Source organism: Ixodes scapularis, unplaced genomic scaffold (genome assembly GCF_016920785.2).
Source record: "Ixodes scapularis isolate PalLabHiFi unplaced genomic scaffold, ASM1692078v2 PGA_scaffold5__190_contigs__length_132052651, whole genome shotgun sequence".
In the NCBI taxonomy this organism is placed as follows: domain Eukaryota; kingdom Metazoa; phylum Arthropoda; class Arachnida; order Ixodida; family Ixodidae; genus Ixodes; species Ixodes scapularis.
Window position 1 is genome coordinate 104809165 of NW_024609880.1, and position 15668 is coordinate 104824832.

At 42.9% G+C, this 15668-nt stretch overlaps 1 pseudogene; it reads left to right on the plus strand.

The window, feature by feature from the left end:
- The first annotated feature begins 562 nt into the window (after nucleotides 1-562).
- On the plus strand, nucleotides 563-14688 carry LOC120842719 (annotated as a pseudogene).
- The last annotated feature ends 980 nt before the right edge of the window (nucleotides 14689-15668 follow it).

A 15668-nucleotide genomic window follows, 5' to 3' on the forward strand; every position in this document is an offset into this window, starting at 1 on the left:
CCTTTTTTGTGTCTTTTCTGTTTTTAAGTGCCCATCCAGAAATGCGAGGGCTGCTGTTCACAATCAATTTAATTTACCACCATGTAAAAATGTTTATGGTCGAATACTTGTTGAATTCAACGGTGAATTAATTTGGAATGATATACCCACAAATATTAAGCAGATATCTAACTTTTTGCCTTTATTTAAAAAATTGCTTTATAATTAACATTCAAGGTTAATGACATAACCGTGTCATCTCGGACGCGAGATATTTGTATTTGATGTTAAGTTTGCTTCGTGCCGCACGGTAATACGTAGTTTGTGATTGGATCCGATACTAGCCAGAGTGGCTCTTGTTCAAAAAATTATGGTGGAAATAAATTAATGATTTGAAAATAAAAAAAATCTGAAATATTTGAAATAAGCGCAATTAGGTCTGCTTTTCCTGAAAGCAAAGTAATGAAATGCGACTTTTCTCACGAGCAGGCCTGGGAACGGTGGATACGACGGAAATAAAATAGTGTCGTCGACAGGGAGGATGCCATTTTATTTCCATGGCGTTTCGTAAACGCTACATCACATGACGAGTTTGAGGCTGCTTATAAGTCGCCGAGTCGCTCAGAGAATCTGGGTATTGGCAAAATGCACGGCTAAAAGAGTACATACTCATTCACTGGATTCCTGGTTCACAGTTGTGGGTGAAGTACTTCAGGCATTAATTTAGTGTTATTATAACGAAAATTAAGCTCACAGAATTGCAAAACAAGCAGTTCTACCTGCAAAGAGGTCATAAAAGAAAGCCTAACCGGGCTCATTTTTGTCCTAGGGAATCAATCCTTCCCTGATCACCATCAGCACTTCAGTTAACGAAACATTCAAAGGTCCTTATGCTACGGAAAATACTATGAAGCTATCCCACACTACCTACGGAGCAGGCAACCACCAGCAGTTAAACACATAATGCTATTTATTTATTTAGATACCTCTAAAGGCTCCAAAGGAGCATTACATGGAGGGGGGTGTCGTATAAACTTTTACATAATCATACAATATTTCACAAGAAAAAATAGAAGACATCGTGTCACGCTAAACAGAACCATGAAGGGAAGACATTACACAGCAAAAAAGCCACACACGCACTCACATCATTGGAGGCAGTCGACGTGCTAGAATAAAAGCAATAGACCCAGCGAGCGAGTAACAAACATACAGGGCAATATATGATTTATTCACCCTAAAGATACACGCAATAACAACATAAATGTATCATGATCAGTGACCGTCGCAATTTCGCTTGCCAACTCATTCCATTCAGTCGCCGCTTGTAAGAACTGATTAGTTCTTGCAAATGGAATATGAACTTTGTAACAATGATCATGACGAGGGGAAATGCGAGCCGGTGGGAGAATGTTGTTTTGACGGAAATCTGAGGAACTATGATAGAGTTTATGAAAATGGGATAACCTTCCGAGGTATCTTCGCTGGTGGAGAGTCAATAAACCAAGTGAACTCTTAAGTTGACTGACGCTTATAGGTGAATACGTTTTTAGTATAAACCTGGTGGCTGGCCCTGTCTTGTAATGATTCTAAATTATTAATTAAATATTTTGATGCGGGTTCCAAATTATAGCTGCATATTCCAACTTTGGCCTAATGAGGGTAGAGTATGCAAGTATCGTTTCTGCTGTTGTCATATATAAATGCCTTCTTAAGAAACCAAGTGACTGGTTAGCCCTCCTAAGGATATAATCTAGATGAGTGTTCCAGGAGAGGTTGGAAGTTAAGTGGACTCCTAAATATTTATATGTGGATACTTTATCCAATTTGGAATCTATAACGTTGTAGTCGTATTGAAAAGATGAGCGACGATTGGTAAATGTCCTTATTTTTGTTTTATCTATATTGATCTGCATTTGCCACGTGTCACACCATGAAAGTATGATATCCAAATCACTTTGAAGAGTTAGGCAGTCGCTTTGACTAGCTATTTGACGGTATACCACACAGTCGTCTGCAAATAGGCGAATCTTTGAAGAATTGGTGTTGGGGAGGTCATTTATACAAATTAAAAACAAAAGTGGTCCAAAGACCGAGATACACGGGGCGGGGGCGTGGCGATAATCTTAAAGGAAGATATACGTTTTCATCGCATGCCTGATATGAACGGGGTGGAAATCCTGTGGGTTCGTGTTAGTGTTTATTCTACTTCCATTATTGTTGGTGCTTTTTATCGTCCACCTGGCAACGACATTTCCTTTGAGGACATTAATCAGTATCTGTTAACAAACGCACACTCAAGTTCAAGGATTATCTTAGCTGGAGATTTTAATCTTCCTAATATCGAGTGGGAGAGCACGCAGTCATCCTGCAGTATCTCACAAGCGTTGATTGAGTTAACATTATTCCATAATCTTGTTCAGATAGTAAACGCACCAACGAGGGTGTCAGATTGAAGAGATTCGATTCTTGACCTACTTTTCTTTCTCAGAGTTTGGTGGAAAGAATGAAGGATGTTGATATTTTAGAAGGCATCTCAGATCATAAAATGGTATATCTTACTTTATGAGCTACAAAAATTGTTAAAAAAGAACGACAAAAAAAGAATACTATGACTTTTCGAGGGCAGATGATACTGGTATTATTGATTCATTGTCTTTTTCGTTTTCTGAGTTCTCAAGCTCATCTCTCATGCCTGAACCAGATGTCAATTTCCTATGGAACTTTTTTCAATGGCTTGCTAAAGAGTGCATCAATAAATTCGTGCCGAAAAGGCAGAAGGTCTTGAATAAACAGAACCCATGGATAACCAGAGAAATTATTCAGCTGCGTCGTAGGCTTTCCAGGCTAAGAAAGCGAAAGCGAGATGCCATCCTCATTCACAACATAAATAGTGAACTGAAAGAAAAAATCATAGAAGGGTGATTTCAGATAAGATCGACCAAAGGATGGCTGGTCGACATTTTCAAATCAACTGATGTTTTTATATGTTATTGTCTAGTGTCTGGTATGAACGAATCAAAACTTAGTTTTGACTAGAAAAAATACTTGGGGACAGGAAAAATCGTAAGGCATGAGGTGGTGGACAGTTGCACTAACGCGCACTGATGGAGGGGGCCCGTTTGAGAGTGAATAACTAAAGCGATAACATTAGGAGAACTCTAATACGTTTTAGGCGAAAACTATGGGTATAGCTTGCTTGTAATATAAAGTAATCATATTTATTTAAAATTTATTTATTTTTCTAAAAATTGACAAACATGCCTGCTCGAACGACAAATGGCAAACTTTGGAGGTCTGTATCTTATGAAATAATTTAATCATTATGATATAATTTGCAGATATTATTCTACTAATATATAGCTAATATTTTAAAAATAACTAAGGTATCTGTGTGACACAATAGTTAGGATATATTCAGTCAAACATGGAAAAAAAATAAAACAAAGAAAAATTCCGATGCGAATAAAAAAAAAAAAACACCCTCGATTTTTTTTTTTAATTTAGGTAACCTGTTATACTCTATTTCGGCATGCATTTCCATTAAAAACATGTTGCATCGTTTTATTGAGAAAGAAGATACAACTCCACAAAATACGGTCCTTTTTCAAAGCCTACACTTAGCAGTGTTTTATACAAGAACTGACTCTGAGTTCCAGTTTCATGAAACCAACACACATCTTTTATATATTTTTATTCAGATGAGGCCAATGATAACTAAAGAAATCGTTCACAGACTTAAATTAAGGAGAAACTACTGTGTACAAAGAGGTATCATATTACGGACTAGTGATCCGAGAAAAGATCATGCAGCCGTCGGCCACTAGGAACTTTGTTTACTTTATTCTCCTGCGACACTATATGCTATTCCCTCTTCCGCTCTACCTTCATCTCTCTCTCTCTCTCTCATATATATCCCTGATATATATTTAGAACAAAAACATGTTCAAGCATTCCCTTTCTGCGTGGTAGTGTTCTGTGGCTAGCAAAAATCATTTCCTCGCTAAGCTCACGATTATGGCAAAATAGTTGCCGGAAACCGCAGACGACACTCGTCGCTAGTTCTGGCAAAACGGCCGATACAATCTTTTTTTCGCAATTCCCCGCTCGCTGTCAAGGACAAGGGGGTTCGCTTCAACCAGCAAAACATGGCCGCCGACGCCTGTTTACTGAGCAGTCATGCCTGTCGCCATCTCACTGGCTGGCGTCACGGGCGATAATATTAGGCACAAAGGGGCACACCAACCGGCAGCATTATCCCCAAATACTCGAGCCTCGCGTAAATACATAGAGTGTAAATGCTGTCGCCATGTTATCGTAGTAAAACCGCCCCCCCCCCCCCCTCCCCCAACGGGGGACTGCAGTACGCGACGGCGTACTAACACAACGGCGACGATATCGACATCGCGGGCTCCGAATTTTCCCATAGTTCTACTCCACAGGCATTTCTCGAAACGCTTGATTTTGTGTACGCCCGCCTGGAAGGATTTCAGGCGCGTAGTTAAGATAAGGCGGTTCTCCGCGGCAAAAGAAAGCAATTTCACAAAAGCTTAAAAGCGGCGGCGACGCGTGTGCGGTGAACGCTTGTAGTTTTGGTGTAGACAGGGTGTGTGTGTTCTCGTTGTTGACACCAGCCGGCGATAAGGCACTGCAGGCGGTAGCTCAGTACAGCAAGGGCTAATCCGAGTGACCATCAACGTAACCCCACCGCCAACCCCTCGCGAACCGGTCGCCGACATGGCTCAGGCTGTGTCATGAACCACGTGGTAGAAGCTCGGGTGCTTTGATATCAGCGCGTGGAGGGACGACAGTGCGATTCTGGAAAGTCTTTTTCGAAGGCCGCTGACCATAATTTTTTGTCCGGAGACTTTCCCTCTTTCTTCCTTTGACGTGGATCAAGCTTTGCCGACAACCTCAGTTGTGACCTCTCTTTTCAAATGTACGTTTGCAGTGAGTGAGCTCCTCAGCCTCGGACTTGTCACTTGTGCACCCAGTAGTTCTTTCACTTGGCAATTATATGCCATCAGTTGGGGTTTAATTTCTATTATTTATGTATAAATTATGAAGACGTCCAGGAGCTCCGAACGAGTGTTTTGTGCAGATTACTTTTGCAAACACAAAAAGACTATACCAAAGCAGCGGAATTTTCGAAGTGTTGGCGAGTTGGACCTAAACTCGTTGAAGCAAATCCTTCCGCCTGACTGTTCCACCAAAGTGAGTGCGACGGACTACCTGTGCTACCATTGCTTCATGCACATCACTAAGGAGGTCTCGATGCGAAGCTCAGAGCAGTGCCCTAACATATTTGTGCCAGCTGAAGAAGCAATTGAAGATCTAAATCGCAGCATACTACCTACAGATGTGTCGGCGCTGAGACAACCAAGCGTCGTAAGAAGTCGGGACAGGCCTGCCTATGTCAAGAGAAAGCAGACAGAACTGGGGCAGGTCTGTCAAGAATATACGCTCAAGGCTACGTATTGCGTACGACAGGGACGCACCATCGGGGTCGTCCGAACCAACATGCTCCACATGCACTGAGTGGGTGGACAACTTTCGGCAGGCCTTTGAAACCGCCACCTCTCTCCGGGAACGTTGTCAACTGCTTACACTCCTGCCGTCAACACTGACGAAGAATGAGGTGCAAAAGATGATTCCACAGGCCTCAATGTACCTCATCAGTAAATCCCGAAAACTCAAGGAAAAGCATGGCGTGTGGTATCAGCCGGATCCTTACACGAGGTGCAAGGTGAGCCCTGAGAACCTGTCTGCTGCCCTAGAGTACTTCACGAAAGACGAGCTACAATGTTCGCGCCAAAGTCCCAACCAGAAGGACGTCATCTCTGTCATGCTTAACGGAGAGAAAACGTTCGTGCCAAAGCGCTTCATGACACGCTCAATACGAGAGGCCTTCCGTATATACAAAGACAAGCATCCCGATTCCGGCGTTGGGCTAACGAAATTTTATTCGTTGCGCCCTAGATGGGTCCAATGTATTCCACACCAGGAAGTGTGCGTTTGTGTCCGCTGCGCCAATTATTATCTTTGTATTGCCGCTCTAGAGAACGTTACAGGCTCAACATTCAACACTGGTGAAATGAACTCGGCATTTCTGTGCGACCCAGCAACAGAACTGTGCCTTCAAGGAGACTGTGATCACTGCCCAAAAGGCCAGTTTCTTACACTCCAGGAACTTGATATCCCGGAGGATGAAGAGATTGTGCTTGCAACATCGGAGTCCGGCGACCTTGTGAAAAAAACTTTGAAACCTGAGACTTTCCTAAAAGTCATCCAAGTGACGGTTGGAAGTTGGGTACTTCACAGCCATATCCGGCAAACGCAAGGTAAAGCGATCTACGATGAAAAACAGTGCATGCAACGCGGGAGCATTGTCTTTCATTTTGACTTTGCTGAAAACTGGACCATCGTGCTTCCTGACGAAGTGCAAGCATATCACTGGAAAAAAAAAACAAGTTTCGATATTTACATGTGTAGTGACGACAAGAAAATCTACAAACAGCGTTGCCATCATCAGTGAGGACCTGTGTCACGACGCCGCTCACGCTTGCTTGGCTCTAGAAAAAATGAAGGAGTGGGTTGAAGACAACGTTGCGGTATACTCGTACGTGACGTACGTAAGTGACGGCGCCGCCAGTCATTTCAAGAATCGCTACCAGCTTCACCATTTTGCAAAGGACGATTGCCCACAAGCCCAGTGGTTATTTTCTGCATCTAGACATGGGAAAAATGCATGTGATGGAGTTGGCGGACTCGTGAAGCACCAGGCCACGCTGAACAACCTGAGAGAACGTTCAGTAAGCGCAATTCAGACGGCCAGGTCAATGGTGAGCGTTCTATCAAAGAAACTGAAAGGCGTGCATCTTGTATATCTGGACGAAAATGAGGTTGTTCGGTATCGTGAACAAAAAAAAAAGAAGAGTGGCTGACGGTGCGCGCCTTCCCTGGCATTCAGTCTTGGCACGCGTGGCGGCTCAGCAAGTCATCAACAGAAGGGACCAGTGACGCATATGTAGCACGGACAGTCGGATCTGCTTGGAAGCAACTTTATTAAATGGGTACAGTGAGGAAAACCTTAGCGTAAAGTGCCGAATTTGATTTCCCAAGGACTGCTCATTTTGAATGCAGGGACATCTTATTTATCACATTTTTCTTCACGGGGTATTTAACCTACTGTTTTTGTTGGTGGTTACTAATAATTGTTATCTGATCACTATAAAAAAATCCCAAAATGGTATCCTCGAGCAGGATAAAATATATCGGCTTGCCATGATTCATTCATACACCGAGAGCATCGAAGCTGCTCCAGTTAGGCACTATGGCATCCGTCAGCTGAAATTGTTTGTAATCGTAAATACACAGCCAACCTAAATATCTTACTATTATATCTTTGTTTTTGTGTGTGGAAGTAAAGTTATTTATTTTACTCTAGATGTAAAATATACCGGAAGGTACAACTTCACACTGCATCATCTTTTCTCAAATCATTAGTCTCTAATATGATACCACTTTGTACGCTTATGTAAAATGCTGTATATAGTTTCTCCTCCCTTTTACTGTGTGACCGATCGCTCTTTTTATCAATGACCTCATCTGAATAAATGTATATAAAAGATTTCTGCAAGTTTCATGAAACTGGAACTCAGAGTCACTTCTATTATAGGACACTGCTAAGTGTAGGCTTTGAAAAAGGACCCTATTTTGGGGAGTTGTTTCTTCTTTCACAGTGCAATGATGCAACATGTTTTAATAGAAATGAATGCCGAAATAGAGTATAACAGGGTACCCAAATTTTAAAAAAATCGAAGGTGGTGTTTTTTTTTATTCGCGTTGGAATTTTTTGTTTGATTTTTTTCCCATGTTTGCCTAAATATATTGTAACTATTGTGTCAATCAGATACCTTATTTATTTTTTCAATAATAGCCATATATTAGTAAAATACTGTCTGCAAGTTATGTAATAATGATTAAATTATTTCATGAGATACAGATTTCCAAAGTTTGCCATTTGTCGTTCGAGCAGGCATGTTTGGCAATTTTTAGAAAACTAAATAAATTTTTAATAAATATGATTACTTTATATTACAAACAAGTTGTACCCATAGTTTGTTTGTAAAAAGTTCTAAAATTCTCCTAATTTTATTGTTTTAATTATTCACTTTCAAACTTGCCCCTCCATCAGTGCGCGTTATTGCAACTGTCCACCTCTCCCTGCCTTACGATTTTTCTTGTCTCCAAATTTTTTTTCTGGTCAAAACTAAGTGTGGATTCGTTTATACCAGACACTAGACAATGTCATATAAAAACATCAGTTGATTTAAAAATGTTGACCAGCCACCCTTTGGTCGATCTTATCTGAAATCACCCAGAAGCAAAATATAGGTATTTTAACGTAACTTTGTGATTTCCTCCAAGCTTCACCTGAGAAGTTTTGGCGCTTCTTGTCGCCGACGAGGCATAACGTGAATGAAGTTACTGTTAACGGCCAGAACGTTGATGACCCCCTTTCAATGGCTAGTGCCTTCAATGATTATTTCAAGTCTGTTTTACCGTAGATGATGGGCTAGGACATGCTTTCGAGCCGGCAGCCGACTACACTCAAAACAGAAATTCCTTGCCTAATATCGTTATATCGGAAGAGGGCATCTTAAATATACTTTTGAATATCAATGTTAAAAAGGCACTAGGCCCGAACTGTATTCCTAATGAATTTTTGAAAAAATACGCCGAGTGGTGTGCTAAATACTTGGTTGTCATATTCCGATGTTCATTAAGTACCGCCACTGTCCCTGGGGGGTGGAAAGTTGCCAAAGTAGTACCGGTACGTAAATTGGGTGACTCTAAAATTATTTCCAATTATCGACCTGTTTCTCTTTTGAGCACGCGTAGTAAAATTCTCGAACATGTGGTGTTCAAGCACGTATCGTCCTACCTCGAGTCTAATCATTTTTTCACCAGCATTCAGCATGGATTTCGCAAGAAAGTGTCTACAATTACGCAACTAGTTGAAGTTGTTCACGAGTTCGCCTCAGTAATTAACAAACGGGGTCAGATAGAAGTAATTTATTTAGACTTTTCGAAAGCTTTTGACCGCGTATCCCACATAAGGCTGTTAAACAAGCTGAGCACAATTTTAAACAACAATCAAATATTAAACTGGATCCAAGATTACCTGTCTCAACGGCGACAATATGTGCAGTTGAACACCGCACGCTCTTCCTTTGTTCATGTCTCTTCGGGTGTCCCACAGGGATCAGTGCTAGGGCCATTATTGTTTTAATATTCATTAATGATATTCAGACCGGAGTCCCTGCCAAGTTGCGACTGTTTGCAGACGATTGTATTCTTTTTCATGAAATGAAGAGTTCTACTGACTATGAAATACTACGTTCTTCTTTAGAAAAAATTCATATGTGGTGCAAAGATTGGCAAATGTCACTTAATCTTACTAAAAATGTGTGCATGTCTGTCACTCGAAAAAAGAATCCTATTTACTTTGACTATGCAGTCGGCAGTCATAATCTACCTAGAGTGTCCTCTTATAAGTACATCGGTGTCATTATAACGTCTGACTTGAGTTGGAATATGCATATTGGCCAAATAATCGCCAGGGCGATCAATAAACTTGGATTTTTGCGCAGGAATTTTAAACATGGGTCAAGTGATACTAAGTTGTTGTATAAAACGTTTATTAGGCAAATTCTAGAGTACGCTAGCAGTGTCTGGGACCCGCACACGACTTGTAACATAGTTAATTTAGAAAGGGTTCAGAGACTTGCAGTGCGATTTGTTTTTAGTATGTGTTCTTCTTATGTGTCCCCACAAACTTGTGTGCTAGAGCAGGACTCCAAACGTTAAAAGAAAGAAGGAAACAAAATCGTCTGAAATTGCTTTATTTAATTGTTAGCAATGAGCTGGGAATTGACAAGAATCAGTACATTGAATTTTTTTGCCCTAGAGTATCCAGATATTCCCATCAGAAGACACTTAAACCATATAATTATAAAAATGATTCATTTAAATATTCCTTCTTTCCTAGAACAGTAATTGACTGGAACAACCTGCCACCCGATGTCGTTAATGCAGCCACCTATTCAGATTTTTGCAACGTTTTGTGTAAATGAGTGCACCATAAAATATTTGTATCTATGTGTTTTCCACTCCTGCTACGACCTCGAAGGAGGTCAGCAGTATGAATAAACAAAAAAAAAATAACGGATCCTTGAGGGACACCAGATTTACATGTATAGGTGGTGAGGTGATGTCATTTGCAAGTACTGATTGTTTTCTATCGTGCAGAAACTCAGGAATCCATATAATTACCTTATCATTAATTTTGAGATATTGCAGTTTTTTTATCAGACGACTGTGTGGTACACGATCAAAGGCCTTCGAATGTCTATAAAAATAGCGTCGATTTGTGAACAGGAGTGAATACAGGTATGCAAATCCGTTACCAGTTCAAACAGTTGGGTTTCACCCGAAAGACCACGTTGAAAGCCGTGCTGATTGGGAAATAGCAGGTTGTTTGAGACTAAGTGTTTCATGACTGATGAATATATTATGTGTTCTAAAAGTTTACAAGGAACAGAGGTCAATGAAATTGCTCTATAATTTGTTGGACAATTCCGATTACCAGATTTATAAATCGGCACGACATTTGCTGATTTCCATTCGTTCGGAATGTGGCCTGTATTAAGCGATTGCTGGAATAAGCCGGCAAGCACGGCACCTGATGCATCCTTGTTAGTTTAAGTAGCTTCGAGCAGACACCATCAGGACCCGGGCTGGATTTTGTCGGCAAGCGGTTGATGGCACTGATAACACCATCAATATTAATTTGCACATCGTCCATTTCTGGAATGACGATTGTACGTGTAATATGGCGGTCAGATAAAGGGAGCTTGTCGGTAAACACTTCGCCAAAAAATGTGTTAAGTTTAAAAGCGGACTCGGGTGCAGAAACCTTTACGTCACCTTCCTAAAATAAAGGAAATGTATTTTTTTCTTTGGGGTTTACGACATGCCAGAACTTCTTTGGATTTGTTCTTAGTATGCTAGATAAATCGTCGTTGAAAAAACTATTCTTTGCCTTTCTTATCTCACTTTCGCATAAGCGCGCACAATCATCATACGACTGCCAGTCACGGTCTGAATTTGAAGAAGTGGCCATTCTGAAAAGTCTCTTCTTTTTAAAGATCAAGCGTTTTACGCTTCGTGAAAACCAGGGACAACCCTCACTCGGGTTAATGACCAACTTAGGAACAAAAGCTTCACGTATATAGATTAGTTGGTTTTTTATTGAAACCCAGTTTTCTTCAAGAGAGCGTGTATAGAAGGTGCTTTCATACTGAATCAAAAAGTCTGACAGTGTTACCGCAATATCACTATAATCTGCCTTAGAATAGTCATATATCACTTTTTTTTAGGTTCACTCTCCAAGCATCCGATATCTTAGAGCAGAAATAAACAATTCTATGGTCGCTAATTTCATCCAGCACGCGAACAGACATGTTTTCGGGGTGAGTGGCACAAACAAGGTCCAGTACTGCATCTCCGCGTGTGGGATCATTTACCAATTGTTTCATTGAAAATGAATCTAAGAGATTTATACACTCTTCTACACGTGACCAAGTATTACGTACTTGGAGGTTGGACCAATCGATCCCAGGATAACTAAAATCACCCGCCAATATAAGTGGTAAATGTGGATACTTGAAATGAATAAATTCTAGAATATCTGTTAGTCTGTTGACAAATTCACATGTTGAATCAGGTGGTCTGTAACGAATCCCAACTATAATATTCTGAAAGGATACCGTACCAATCGAAACCCAAAGGGTTTCAAGAGGAGAGTCGATTGAAATTAGAGTACAAGATATGTCCTTTCGAACTGCGATGATTACGCCACCGCCTCGTTTGGAAATTCGATCGTTACGGAATATGTTAAAATTGTCGCTTAAAAGTAAACGGGAATTTGAAATAGTATCGGTAAGCCACGTTTCGGTTGCAACAATAAGATCGGCTGAGCATGAAATAATGCCGCTTGCGGGGTCAGCCTGTTTTCGAAGAAGGCTTCGAAAGCTTGCTAGCAAAAATGAGAGCGGGCGGTGCTGATTGCAGGCGCTCACAGTTGTTTTAGGTTTGGATCTATATTTTTTGTGTCACGATTGTAGATCCCGTGGCGCGTCTGCGGTTCTCCGTTCCCTCGAGGCAGGCAAAACACTATCGTTTTCGTGGAAGTACACGTACAGTCGGGGACAAAAGTCTCCAGGACACGCGAGCTGCGACTGAAACGCATTGCTCTGCCATCTGCCGGTGGGTCGCCTGGTTTCGAGATCACAGAAAAGCGCATGCGCGTCCTACTGTGCCTGCCAACATGTGCGCTTTCCCGCTCTTCTGCGGCGCGGCGCCTAACTCGGAATCGGGCGCATGGTACCGCCTCGGAGATTGCGCTTACTGACATGGCAGCTATTAAGCAAGAAGTCACGGCATCTCAACTGAGCGATAAGCTCAACTGGTTAGAAAGCAAGGTGCGCTGACACGGCGAAATGCGGCGAAATGCCCCATGTGGTATCGCGAGTTTCGGAATGTGTAGCAGACGCTTGTCAGCCGCCAGCGCTATCTCCGAGGCGGTACCACGCGCCCGATTCCGAGTTAGGCACTGTGCCGCAGAAGAGCGGGAAAGCGCACATGTTTGCAGGCAGAGTAGGACGCGCATGCGCTTTTGTGTGATCTTGAAACAAGGTCACTTGCCGGCAGATGGCAGAGCGATGCGTTTCAGCCGCAGCTCGCACGTCCTGGAGACCTTTGTCCCCGACTGTACATCTGATTGTTGATAAAGAGCTTATCAAAAGCAAGATTTACCCCATCGCGCGTGGTTCGGACCGATTTTGCATAATCCCAAAGTTTTCCCGAATTTTCCTCACTTTTGGCGAATAGTCTTCCTCTATCCAAACTCGTGGGGTGTCAGTCGACCTTAGTCGCGAGGCGCCATGGAGCACATCGCGCTGACTCTTGAAACTTAAGAACTTAACAATAATTGGTTGGTTAAAACCTTCCCTTTTGCGGCCAACACGATGCGCCCTTTCAATATCTTCGACGTTTAGCTGCAACCGGTCCGAAAAGAAGGAAAGTGCGATCCGTTCAGTCTGAGCCCACGATTCGTTTCCCTCCTCAGGAATCCCTTTAATCAGCAAGTTATTTCTTCTCATTTGGTTGTTCATGTTGTCGACGATGTCATTTAAACCACTTACGTCATGCAGTTTCGAGGATGCGTCTTCAATTTTTCTTTCAATCTCGGTGACAGTATCATTTTTTTTTTAAATTTCGTTTTGTACTTTTTTAATCTTGCCAACGGAGCTCTCGAGACTTGAAACTCTGCGTGTCAAGTCACCGATTCCCAACGACAGTTCATTTAGTTTGTCAGTTGTCTCTTTTTGATGTCTCGCATTGTCAGAAATAACAGCGTTCAGCTTCTGAAGTATTAGGTAAAGCTTAGAGCTATCGCCCTCTTTAGGGCCGGGGTTAGCTTCGACGTTACCAGAACACATGAGCAATTTGGCGATGCAGAGAGTGAGCAACAGGATACGAGCACTTGGAAAAGCCCTGCGCAATAATAAGGCACTACTTTGTAACCTTGTGGGCACTTCCTTTGTTCTCACTTTGTTTTTTGGACAAAAAGTACCGATACGGGCCCTGTAGGTACAAATGTCGACGCCTATTGCACACAAAAATCACAGGAACGACACTTTGGGATTTGCCGCAAAAAAGAAGCGGGTATAATAACAACGTGGTAGGATTTCAACTCACTTACAGCAAAGATAAGTTCAAAATTAGCGTGCAAAGCGCTAGGCCGCAAATCCCGCTTGAGGCGATGTGAGCACTTCTTTTGAAGGATCGGTGATGCGTTGTCGCTAGTAGTCCGGATGGTTCCGATATCAGGGCACGGGGCAGTTTTCCTTGTCGATGGCAATCAGCTGTGGCGACGATAAGCCACGAAGTGCGGGTGACTACAGCAAAGATAAGTTCCAAATTGGCGTGCAAAGCGCTAGGCCGCAAATCTTGCTTGAGGCGATGTGAGCACTTCTTTTGAAGGATCGGTGATGCGGTGTCGCTAGTAGTCCGGACGGTTCCGATATCAGGGCACGGGGCAGTTTTTCTCGTCGATGGCAACCAGCTGTGGCGACGATCAGCCACGAAGTGCGGGTGACTACAGCAAAGATAAGTTCAAAATTAGCGTGCAAAGCGCTAGGCCGCAAATCCCCTCTGAAAAGGAAGATGTGACACCTGGACTTGAAACTGGTGCTTTCACTGTCCAGTCCAGTGTGCGTGCAAAGAACACACAGTTAATTTTAACGCCCCACCTTCTTCCTGCCAAGACGCTGCCAAACAAAGTTAGACGCAAACACGTTTGCGTCGTGTTTCACCACGAGAAGACCTTCACATTCGACTCACTGCGAAACGACTACAGGTCAGGACCGCTGCTAGCAATAGGCACAGTTGATGGGCTGTCAGAATGAGGGTCGAACATCGCCAGTCGCCACAATCAAAGGCTGAAACACACCAAGTTTGCTCCAGCAGCCTTACAACCAGGAAAAAAAATAACTTATCAAAACTCCAAAAGTCTCTACGGGAAGATTCAGAAAAAGTAAAGGAATGGCAATGTATTGCACCGACAAAGAGAAGCTATAGACAAGGCTCATTTGTAGTTAAATGAAGTGTAGAAACTTTGATTGGACGGAACGCCACCAGCGGCGTAGACTTTCCATTTTACCGGGGGGGGGGGGGGGGGGGGGGGGGGGGGGGAGGGAGGGGGAGCAGGCACCTCTGCACTGAAGAAACCCAAGCGCACCACCCTGGAGCATTGGAAATCACGGGGAAGAGTGGGTTTTGAGGCACACAGAATTCGGGAAGGGTTAAACTATGCCCCTGCAGTGTAAACGAGTATTTTCAAGCATTTTGAGGAATGTAACCTCTTCAGGCGGCAGTCCCACGGCGGCCACCTTGAACAAGCCATGAGTCCAACCACTAGATGGTGGCACTCATTCGTGTGGCCAGAAAACTGGCTCTTAGCAGTGATGTTCCTCCTTTGCTCTTAATTTCCTCATTTCTGCTCCTCGGCCGTGCACGTCCAGCGCTCAGCGCGTGCTCTCGCTGGCATGAATGGCAGAAAACGTTCCAAGGGTGCTAGCAGTGCCCCGTTCGCCCAGAAGCGGAGCCCAGCTAGCTCATCTACTTGAGCGAGAGTGCCAACATAGGCAAATTTTGTTTTTTGATACTGGCTTTGTTCCTCGCTGCAGGGCTGGCAAAGCGATTTCGCTAGAGGCTCACGAGGGTCACAAGCCGGTATCTATTGTTTCAGCTATTCAAGAATTAAAAATATATTTAATCAGTCAGGGAAGAATGTTATCAAACGATAAAAAAAATATACAAGACATCAGGCCTGTAGCCAGGAATTCTTTTTTTTTCTTTTTTTTTTTTTGGGGGGGGGGGGGGGGACTTTGTAGGGTAATGACTTCGAAGCAGTGAAAGAGAGGGGGGGGGGGGGGTATCTAGGGATGAAATGGAATCTGTCGAGCTGCCAGGGCCCCGAGATCTTTCTGAGCAAAAGAGACAATGAGCCTATGACTTGCGGGCTCGTCACCATTCGAGAGGGCTCTGTAATCTCCGTC